The sequence below is a fragment of the Tursiops truncatus genome, chromosome 2, assembly GCF_011762595.2.
Source record: "Tursiops truncatus isolate mTurTru1 chromosome 2, mTurTru1.mat.Y, whole genome shotgun sequence".
Taxonomy (NCBI): domain Eukaryota; kingdom Metazoa; phylum Chordata; class Mammalia; order Artiodactyla; family Delphinidae; genus Tursiops; species Tursiops truncatus.
Window position 1 is genome coordinate 74,211,613 of NC_047035.1, and position 11,536 is coordinate 74,223,148.

Below are 11,536 nucleotides of genomic sequence, written 5' to 3' on the forward strand. Positions count from 1 at the left end.
GAGAGCAATGAGGAGATAAGTGAAGGAAAGAGAGGGACACACTTGAAATGGGAGACGCAGGGGATGCCCAGAGAATCCAAGCTCCCAGAGCAGAGGAGAGAGGCTGAGGAACAGCCAGAGACTGGGCAGCAGACCGGGGGATGGGGGGCGGTTGCCAGGGCTGGCAGCCGAGCCACAGAAGGAGGGTGCCGAGAGAGGATTGGAGAGGAGACAGGGAGGGTGAGCCTTGGATCAAGAAGCTGGGAGAGCGAGGTGGGGCGGTACTGGGCAAAGGAGAGAATCCTGGGTCACCTTCAGATGCAAGCAAAATCAGGAAAGTGGAGAACAGGTTAGAGAGAAGCGGATGAAGACCCTGGAGCAGGGTGTGGAGGCAGAGATGAGACAGGCAGAGAGCAAGCCGAGGTGGGCTTAGAGAAGGCAGAGACTTATGGAAATGCGGGCATGTCAGACCCCGCGATGGGCAGAAACGTGGTGCGAGGGAGAATCAGAGGCCAGGCCCAACTTTGAGACAGGGAACCAGGAAGAGGGAAAGGGAGGCAGACATACAGGGAGCCAGGCACAAGAGGGGCAACCCGGTGCCAAGGCTAGCCCTGCCTCCGCGTCCCCTTCCCTGTGGCAGGAGTCTCCATCCCGTGCCCTCACTGGCCAGGACTTCTAGCAGAATGAGGAGTTGCTCTAGGGGGCAGTGGAGGGAGGACAGAGAGCAGGGATGGATGTGAGAGCTGGGGGAGAGAAGGGGACCTAGGAAAGGGAGAGAAGGGCAAACCAGACCAGATGGGAAGCAGAGCCCTGGGACCAATTTAACCCCTCCCCTCCTCCTCCTTCCACAGGAGACAGTGGGAACTGCCTGCCTACCCCTCACCCCCACTCCACCTGTACCCAGTCTGGCCTGCTCAGGACATAGGGTTCCCTGAGGACAAAGCCTAGTCTTTGTCATCTGGGCCTGACCCAGCCTGACCTGGTGTTCTCAGCCCCTTATCACGTCCCCGTGGCAATGGGAACCAGGCAGTGGCGCACTGGGCCACAGGCTGACCCCCAGCTTGCATGCTAGGTCCTCCAGTGACCTAGAGCTGGGACAAGTAGCTTGCATCCCCTGGGGGAACAATTTGGCATAGGTACCTGCCTGAGGCGGGAATGTGGGGTTGATTCAGGTCCCCCCAAGGACACTGGATATGGAGTACAGGTTCCCTGCAGACAGATGTATCCCTGAGTCCATTAATGGGGCGGTGGAGGGTCCTAAGGAGTTGGCGCATTGGGGGAGAGACCACATATTTGGTGGAAAGCAGAGAAGTTGACCCCTGTCCGTCCTACACACCTCCCCACTCTAGAGCTATATTGAGAGGTGACAGGAGATGGTTTGGGAGGGGCAGCTGGGAGAGCGTTCCTGGGTGTGAGGGTGTAGGGCAAGCCAGGGCAGGGGAGTCTGGCTTTGTTTCCTACACACAATGTCCACTTAGTCATAACAGGCATGGCCTGTTGAAGACCTGACACCTACCGCCTCTGAGAGACAGCATCACTGGAGGCTGGGGAGGGGGGCCCTGAGGGCCTGGGGCGCTGGGGGACACCCATGAAGATGGATGTGTGAGTATGAGCCCCACGACGGTCGGGAGGGAGCGCTGGGGTTCTACCTGGGGAGGGGGAGCAGACGGCAGAGCCCCGCCCCTGCCCTGCAGAACGCAGAGCTTGGGGCCCAGCTCCTGTAAATCCCTGGGGCGGCCAGGACCCCAGCCAGCCTCAGCAGCACCTGCACCCTCTGGCAGCCCAGAGAGGCGGAAGGGAGCAGCCCCCACCCCCTCCCGCCTCAGGCCCTGGGATTAACGCCTCTTGCCCCTCCCCACCCTACCCCCGCCCCTCACCGGGAGCAGAGGGTGGCAGAGGAGGGGTAAAAGCTTATGTGTGCAAATGTGTGTTTCAGTGTGCATAAAAGCAAGAAGGAAAATCTGCAGACTTAAGTGTGTAAGTGTGAAATATCTGTACGCGTGTGTTTAAGAATGGGCACGGACCCATGGTGGCCAAGGCCATGTGTGAGGGTGCTGGACTGTGGGTCTGGGTGCGAATCTGCTTTGGTGGCGTGGGGAAATCCCTTCCCCTGTTTGAGCGGTTAGACGGTGGTCACTGTATCAGGAGCAGCAGGGGAGGGGCTGGGGGCTCCAGATGTGTCCCCCGAGTAATGCAGCCTCACGTTCCCAGGAGGACACCTGCCTGCAGACTTGGGGATCAGAAGGAAACCAGGACCGCGCAGAGAGGACAGCCTGGCAATTCTTTTCCTGACAAAAGGAAACTGAGTCAAGGATCTGGGAAGTAGAGCCCCTCCCTGGGCATCCTGGCTCCGGCTGCCAGTCCCCAGCACCATGGGACTCCAGGTCCAGAGAGAGTGGGGAGTTGCTCCCAGCCTGAGCTGTGTGAGGACAGGCTGGGGAGGAAAGGAGGGAGGGGAGCCCGTGGTTGGGGGCAGGGGACAAGCATCTGGCCTGCAGGAGAAGGTGGCCCTCACCAAGAGTGCTCAACTCACCCTTCAGGTTAAAAATAACCAAGGTAAGGGCCTGGTGGTGCTGGGTGCGGGGTTGGGGGGGGGGTGTGAGAAGTCCTGTCTTCCCACTATCTGCCCATCAGTCCTTTGGAGGGGAGGAATGTGCCCAAGGACTAAAAAAAGGCCCTGGAGCCAGAGGGGCTAGGGCGACAGACCTTTCATGGGCAAATCTGGAGGCCCTCTTGTCCTCTTGTCACCTCCAGAGCCAAGGGATCAAGGGAGGAGGGGCCGGGAGGGGAGAGAGGTGGGAGGGAGGGTCCCTAGGGAAGGACTCCAAATTTAGGCAGTGGGTGGGTGCAGCAGGATATAAAGGATCATGCTCTGGGGACAGACTGACACTCCTCTGAGCCAGGTAAGATGGGGTTTGGGTGGGAGCTCCGTAGCTAGCCCTCAGAGCCCCCAACTTGAGGGGAACGGGGGTGCAGATCAGTCGGAGGCCCAAGGGTTCTGCTAAAACTGACTTTCTCCAGCCCTGGGATGTTTCCACTGACAGAGGGGAGGTTCCAAGGGGAAAACCAGAAACCTCTTTTCTTCTCCCATCTGCATTTCTTTCCCTGCATCTGTCCTCTCCTGCTTTCTGTGTCCTGCGTGTGCTTTCTCCATGTCTGTCCCTCCTTGGACGGCTTCCCTCTCTTTGTCCAATTTTATTTTGCCTCTTGGTCTTTGTCAGTACTTGTCACTATCATACTTCTTTGTCTGTCTCTCCTCCTGCCCTTCACAGCTGCGTGTTCTAATCTCCTTGCCTCTCTGTTTCCAACTCGGATTCCACATCCCACTCCTCTCACTGTTACTAGCTCTGCATCCTTTCTTTCCTGTCTCCCTGCCTCTCATCTGCCCGACTGCCCATGTCGGTCTGTCCCACTCGGCTGGCTCTCGGTTTAGCTTCCCGGCTTACTTCTCCCCACGGGGCTACCTCCGTTGTTCCTCATTCTCCTTGTCCGTTCTTTCCCTCTGCCTGGCTGTACCTCTGTGGCTCCGCCCATGGTCCAGAGTCTCCAGGATTCTCTGTGAAGAGATCGCCGGGTGAGAACCACCCCAATTTTCTCCTGGAAGCCAGGTTGCTGCTCTCCTCTGAGCAGCTCAGCACCTCGCCTTAGCAAACGCTAGCCAATTCCACCCCACGCAGACCCCTCACAGATTCTCCCTCAGCTTCACGTCAGAGGGCAAGGGAAGCAGAACCCGAGTTGGGGAGGGCTGGACCCAGGCCAGGTAGGGAGGTGAGACTGATAGGACCCAGGTGGTGAGGGGGTGGGGCAGAGAGTCAGGGGCAGAGGGCAATGCCACCCACTGAGGCCTGGGCCCTCCTGTCTCAGCCGCAGAGGAGGGACAGGATGACCGATGCCCAGATGGCCGATTTCGGGCCGGCGGCCCAGTACCTCCGCAAGTCAGAGAAGGAGCGTCTAGAGGCCCAGACCCGGCCTTTCGACATCCGCACTGAGTGCTTCGTGCCGGATGACAAGGAAGAGTTTGTCAAGGCCAAGATCTTGTCCCGGGAGGGAGGCAAGGTCACTGCCGAGACGGAGAACGGCAAGGTGCGTGGGGCACAGCACGGGGTGGTGGGTGCAGGGTGGAGCCACATACAGTGGGAGCTGAGGGGCTCTGGAGAAGAGCCAAAGCCAGCGGGGGTGCTGGATGAGCCCCCTCAAGAAGCCCAGCGTCTGAGTAAGAACTGACCTTTCTTGTTAGGTCTGAGCAGGGTAACGAGGCCCCACGCCAGCCCGTTGCCAGAGAGGATGCTGGCGGCCAAAAACCTCAGCTGGTTTCCTCTTCAGAGGGGACTTGTAGATAAAGAGGGCATAGACACAGCATCAAATGAAGCGCCCTTCTCAAACCTGCGTCCCTCCATTCTGCCTCAGTTTCCTCCATGAACCGAGTCTCCCCAGTCCTCCCCAGCCCATACCAAGAGCAAACTTTTACCGATGAACGCAAAGAGCAGGAACTCTTGAGTGGAATGTTCAGTCCAGAGCTGATGACTGGCACTCAGAAATCCACAGTCCTGGTCCCTCGTGCCGGCCACGAGAACTGCCACTGGTCAGCAGCAGTGGCTCAGAACCTCTGGGGACTTTGACCCTGAACCCAGCTCTGCCACTAGCAGCCACCATGCTGGCAAATCATTTAGTTATTCGATCCACAGCTTTCTCTGCTGTAAAAAAATGCTGGAATACCTGCTTGCAGGATCTCATGACATCAGGGCACGGCAAACTGACCAGTGGAGATCGAACCATTTGACAGTGGCCAATGAAGAGTGTAGGGTAGATGGGTGAGATGTTTTTCCATTAGTGGCAAGGTTTGCCCTGAGCAATTGATGCCCTGAAGTACTGCCCCCAGGAGTCAGGGTAAGGTGTGTGTGCACAGGCCAGAGAGTGGCCATCCCTAGACAATTAAGCAGGGACTGAAAGGTGATGCTCATCAGCACAGGGTCTGGGGAACTGGCAAGACACAGGGACTCTAGGACAGTCTCTAGAAAGGGAGAGACAGTGGGCAGGTAAATTATCTGGTGTCATGGGAAGCTATAGGCTAGGGCCCAGGCACTGGTGAGAGAAGAGCTAGGGGAACGAGGCCAGGTCACAGCCTGTACTCTGGGAGGAGGTAAGTGGGCAAGGCTGGCAAGGGTCCTGGTGGGAGTGTGGTCACCCCTGTCCTACTGCCCCACCCCCCTCCCCAGACGGTGACTGTGAAGGAGGACCAGGTGTTGCAGCAGAACCCGCCCAAGTTCGACAAGATTGAGGACATGGCCATGCTGACCTTCCTGCACGAGCCTGCAGTGCTTTTCAACCTCAAGGAGCGCTACGCAGCCTGGATGATCTACGTGAGTGTGTCCTGCACACGGCGGGCAGCCTGTCCTGCACAGAGTCCAAAGTAGGCCGGGGCGATTCTCTCACGGGGAGGGGGGTTGGAACGCTCCCAAAGGGCTCTCTGCCCCTATCCCATCCCTGGTCAGCTGCAGGAAGAGAGGAGCCAGCTGGGCTGACCAGGGACTCTTCTGCCTGTCACCACTGCCCATCCCAGGCTCTCCCTTCCAACTTCTCATGACTGCCCTATCTCCCATTTCAGACCTACTCGGGCCTCTTCTGCGTCACCGTCAACCCCTACAAGTGGCTGCCGGTGTACAACGCCGAGGTGGTGGCCGCCTACCGGGGCAAGAAGAGGAGCGAGGCGCCGCCCCATATCTTCTCCATCTCTGACAACGCCTACCAGTACATGCTGACAGGTGGGCTGGCTGCTCTGACCTGTGGCCCCTCAGCCCCACATCCGTGGACCTGGGCCCTCAGCCCTGACCCCATTGCCTCTGCTCTTTTCTCTTCCAGATCGGGAGAACCAGTCAATCCTCATCACGTGAGCAAACACCATCCACCCACAGAGGAGCGTGGGCTGGGGGGGACCCAGGCTGATTCCTGGGGGTGATGGGGTGGGGAGGAAAGGTTTAAGGCGGAGACTGCAAGGAACCGGGCTCTCCGAGGACTGCCGGAGTGACCTACAGTGCTGGGCAGACTCTGCAGGGAGCTGGGCCCTGGGGGAGGAGATTAGATGGCTGGGGACTCTGAGAGAGGAGGGTGCAGTGCTGAACTTTGAATGGAGGACGGTGGGAATCTGGCTTCTGATGGGTCCCTGTTGTCCCCAGCGGAGAATCTGGGGCAGGGAAGACTGTGAACACGAAACGTGTCATCCAGTACTTTGCCAGCATCGCAGCCATAGGTGACCGTGGCAAGAAGGACAACGTCAATGCAACCAAGGTGCCGGGTGGGCCACGGGCTCGGCAGAGGGGAACTGGGGGGTGGGCTGACCAGGTGACCCTTAGCCCTGCCCTGGGAAACAGTGTGGACTGCACCCCTGAGCCCAGTGCTCGAGACCTACCTGGCAGGAGACACACACTCTGAGGGTCTGAATATGACCCATTGGAGCTGCAGACCCCCCAGCAGTCCATCCGGCCACACCCCCGGCCTCCCCACCACCACCTGGAGGTGGCCTGGAGATGCAGCCCCACGCTCTGCTCCCTCTGCAGGGCACCCTGGAGGACCAGATCATCCAGGCCAACCCCGCCCTGGAGGCCTTCGGCAACGCCAAGACGGTCCGGAACGACAACTCCTCCCGCTTCGTGAGTGCACCTGACCACTGCCAACTGGCCTCACGCGGCCTCAACAAAAAAAGGGGGGTGCTGTTTTGCCAAACAGTCACCCCACCGGGTTGATTGTCCTGCATTTGGTTTTGGGATATCAAATAACACACACACACACACACACACTCCAAACCCTCCCCACTCAGCCTGGCCCCCGTGTGCTGGGAACTCAAGAAAAGAGACCCAGAGCTACCACAGCTGTTCCAGAGCCGAGTAACAGGGCTGATTTGGGTCACATTCTAGATTTTCCTTATGACTGTCTCCAAAGCTCTTCCACACTGGAAGTGGAAAGAGAGCGTGGGCGTTGGAGCCAATTCCCCAGCATTCCATCTGCCCAGTAAGTCCCCACACCTCTCTGAGCCCCAGTTCCTGCATCAGTGAGACAGAGGTAGTAGTAGCTACCTTGCTGGTTATTGGGAGGATTACAAGAGATCATATCAGAGGTACAAACAGGACACATTCTATCAGTGCTCATTCCTGTGTCCTTTCTTTCTTTTTTAAAAAATATTTATTTATTTATTTAACTGGCTGACCTGGGTCTTTAGTTGTGGCACGTGGGATCTTCATTGTGGCATGCGGGATCTCTAGTTGTGGTGTGCAGGATCTATTAATAGTTCCCTGACCAGTGATTGAACGTGGGCTCCCATGCATTGGGAGGGGCAGAGTCCTAACAGCTGGACCACCAGGGAAGTCCCCTCCTGTGTCATTTCTGCTCAGAGATCCCTGGGTGGCATGTGGGGATGGGCATCCTCTTCCCTGTTTTACTGATACTAAACTGGGATTCCAAAGAAGTCATTTACATTTCCAGAACCGTCCAGGGCATTCTGGGTTGCGATGAGGTCCAGGATCTCCGTGCGTCTCTTCTGGCCAGTTCTCTCACTCTTTGTCCCATCTGCCCCCAGGGGAAATTCATCAGGATCCACTTTGGAGCCACTGGAAAGTTGGCTTCTGCAGACATAGAAACCTGTGAGTACATGGGGAGCCCTGCCCACACCTCTGGGTCCTCCACCTCTGCCTTCATTCCCGCCGGATGCCCCACCTCAACATTTCCCCTCCATCTTCTGTCTCTGTCTACATTTGCCTCTTGGCTTTAGAATTCTTCTTCCTTTAAACCGTATCTTTCCCCGGGCTCTCTCCACTTGCCGTGAGAGCCCTTCTCCCCTGACCTCCACCCTGTTGCTGGCTTGGCTTTTTCCCTCCTTACCTGCCTCCCGCCTTTCCTCACTTCAGATCTCCTGGAGAAGTCCCCGGGTGATCTTCCAGCTGAAGGCTGAGAGGAACTACCACATCTTCTACCAGATCCTGTCCACAAGAAGCCAGAGCTGCTGGGTGAGCCCAGCCCGATGGCCCTGCTGCCCCCAGCGCCCTCTGCAAGCCCGCCTGTGCAGGGCAGATCCCTCCTCCTCACCCGTCCCACCAGACTTCTCACCCCCCCTCCTTCCATCTGCCCATTGCCTTTCTCTTCCTCCCTCACCTTGGACTCCCCTGTGTCAATTCTTGCCTCCCTTTCCACCCTTCCTTGCTGCTTTACTCCTTCTCCTCTGCATTTGCCTCCCCTTCTCCCACCTGTCATTCGCCCACCATCCTCCCACCCTGGGTCCTCCCACCCACTTTTCCTTTTCTTCTGGGTCCTCCCCTTGGTCCTTGCTGACGGTCCTCCTCTCTACCTGCTCCCGCTCTTTCCTTCATCCCACCCCTGCCCCCCACCGTGCCCCCTCCCACCCCCTTGTCCCCTGCCCTGTCCCCCGCCTGGACAGACATGCTGCTGGTCACCAACAACCCCTACGACTACGCCTTCGTGTCTCAGGGGAGGTGTCTGTGGCCTCCATCGACGACTCCGAGGAGCTGGCAGCCACGGATGTGAGCTAGGAGGCAGTGGGCGGGTCCCGGGGCTCCTGGGCCGCCCGCCCCGCCACCCACTCTGCCTCTCTTGCCCTGCCCCAGAGCGCCTTCGACGTGCTGGGCTTCACTCCTGAGGAGGAAGGCCGGCGTCTACAAGCTGACGGGCGCCATCATGCACTACGGAAACATGAAGTTCAAGCAGAAGCAGCGGGAGGAGCAGGCGGAGCCCGACGGCACTGAAGGTTCGAGGACAGGAGAGCAGGCGCTGAGAAGGCCTGAGGGGATGGGCGTTTGCCCGTCATGCAGAGACGGTCCTCTGGGAGCACGGTCTCCCATTCTGTGTCCTAAAGGGGTGCCTTTCAACGATTTTTTTTTTTTGGCTGCGTTGGGTCTTTGTTGCTGCGCGTGAGCTTTCTCTAGCTGGGGCGAGCGGGGGCTACTCTTCGTTGCAGTGCGCGGGCTTCTCATTGCGGGCGGCTTCTCTGTTGCGGAGCACGGGCTCTAAGAGCGCGGGCCTCAGTAGTTGCGGCACGTGGGCTCGGTAGTTGTGGCTCGCAGGCTTAGTTGCTCCGCGACATGTGGGATCTTTGCAGACCAGGAATTGACCCGTGTCGCCTGCATTGACAGGCGGATTCTTAACCGCTGCGCCACCAGGGATGTGCCCCTTTCAACGATTTTTAAGGAGTTTATGTTCACAGTAGCGATGTTAGGACCTCGATAGAGAAGTGGAAAGAAACCAGGAATAGGAGAAGCAGGTGGTTGAAAGGCTGTGCTTTCTCCCAGGGTGGGCTCAGCCCCACCCCAAGTCCCACCTGGCCCAGGCTCCAGGCTTTCTTCTCCATTAGAACCTAGCCAGACGCCACCCTGCATCCCAGACAGGCTGGCTCCCAGAGGACCTAAGGCTTGTGGGTGGGTGAAGGCAGGGACATGGGAGAAGTGGGCAGACAAGGAGGCACCTCTCAATCCCGCTAGCTTCTCAACCCAACTGCACAGAGCAGAAGTGAATTGGGGAGATTTCCTTCTGCACCCAAGACACCCCCAAGCCAAGGAAAGCAGAGAACTGATCTCTGCACACCCCCATCACTAATGTAGTGTGTATGTGAGGGAATGCCCAGGCCTTGGGTGAGCCCCTCGCAGCCTCCGTGCCATGTTCTGTTTTGGGAGGCAGGAAGCCAAGTGTCAGGACACAGCTCAGGGCATTGGCACATCACCCACATCGCTGGGCCTCAGTTTCCCCCTCAGTGGAATGGAGCGAAAGCCTTCCCAGCTCCCTCTAAGGCTATCTCGAGAATCCTTTGAGAAGGAGATGTGAAGGGGTGTGAACAGGGCTGGACAAACGCCCAAGAACATTCCTCTTGGCCACCTTCAAGGACCCCTTCTCCATGTCTGTCCAGATCAAATGCCAAGTCTCAGTTTCACAATAGCATGTTGCCAGTTATCACAAAACTCTTGAAATTCAACCAAATAATTCCTTCTAAATAGATATCATATGTTGGATGGCACATTTGGAGAGCTGGGGATTGGGGGAGGGTGACCAACATGCTGTTAGGAAGCTTGATTTCCCAGCCGGCCATGTTGGCCAACAGATAGATTCAGGGTAGAGCAGGCCCAGTCCTGGGCTAGATCCTGGGATTGGGGACAAAGGAGGAAAGAAGCAGAGGACAGCATCAGCCCACAGTGCCTGCCCTGGAGAGATGAAGGGATGCAGTGTGGTAGGAGGGCCTGGGGTGAGGGAGGGGCCTGGGCTCCAGCCTGACTCGGGCACACACTGGCTGTGTCACCATTGCAAGCCTTGTGCCCTTCAGGCCTCTATTTGCAACTCTGTTTTTTTTTTTAATTTATTATTTACTTTTGGCTGCGTTGGGTCTTCGTTGCTGTGTGTGGGCTTTCTCTAGATGGGGCGAGCGGGGGCTACCCTTCGTTGCAGTGCGCGAGTTTCTCATTGCGGTGGCTTCTCTTGTTGCGAAGCACGGGCTCTAGGTGTGCAGGCTTCAGTAGTTGTGGCACACGGGCTCAGTAGTTGTGGCGCACGGGCTTAGTTGCTCCGCGGCATGTGGGATCTTTCCAGACCAGGGCTCAAACCCGTGTCCCCTGCATTGGCAGGTGGATTCTTAACCACTGCACCACCAGGGAAGTCCCTATTTGCAGCTCTTTAACGAGAGAGGCAGGACCTGATGGTCCTGGGCAGGGAAAGAGGGTCTGCTGAAAGTGCTTGCTTATCCCTTTCCTTCTCCACCAGATGCTGATAAGTCCGCCTACCTCATGGGGCTGAACTCAGCTGACCTGCTCAAGGGGCTGTGCCACCCTCGGGTGAAGGTGGGCAACGAGTACGTCACCAAGGGGCAGAATGTCCAGCAGGTGTACTACTCCATTGGGGCGCTGGCCAAGGCCGTGTACGAGAAGATGTTCAACTGGATGGTGACACGGATCAATGCCACCCTGGAGACCAAGCAGCCGCGCCAGTACTTCATAGGCGTCCTGGACATTGCCGGCTTCGAGATCTTCGACGTGAGTGGGGAGCCCGGGGCGGGAGAACAGTAACTCACTGGTTCGCACAGGCAGCCACCGCTGGCTGAGCCGGCTGCAGGCCAGGCGCGGGGACGGCGGTGTGCTCTGGTGGAGACGGTCATGTGTCTTCAGGGCGCCCTCCCACCCCGCCCTGACAGGGGAGGGGAGGGGCCAGCTGCACCCCCTTGCCGGGCTGGACACGGCCCTGGGCGCACCGCATGGGCCACGGACAGCTGCCCGCCTGACCCGCTCCCCACCCCCACCCCCCGCTCTGTAGTTCAACAGCTTTGAGCAGCTCTGCATCAACTTCACCAACGAGAAGCTGCAGCAGTTTCTTCAACCACCACATGTTCGTGCTGGAGCAGGAGGAATACAAGAAGGAGGGCATCGAGTGGGAGTTCATCGACTTCGGCATGGACCTGCAGGCCTGCATCGACCTCATCGAGAAGGTGCCGCTTCGGCCCCTCCGCCCGGTCCCTTCACCCGCCATCCCAGACAAAGTGGCAGCCCTGTCCCTCTACACCCAGGAAACTAGTCCC

The 11,536-nt window shown here is 58.2% G+C and overlaps 1 pseudogene; it reads left to right on the forward strand.

The window, feature by feature from the left end:
- The first annotated feature begins 3,861 nt into the window (after positions 1-3,861).
- Positions 3,862-11,536, forward strand: part of LOC117310342 (myosin-6-like) — a 10,401-nt pseudogene continuing 2,726 nt past the window's right edge.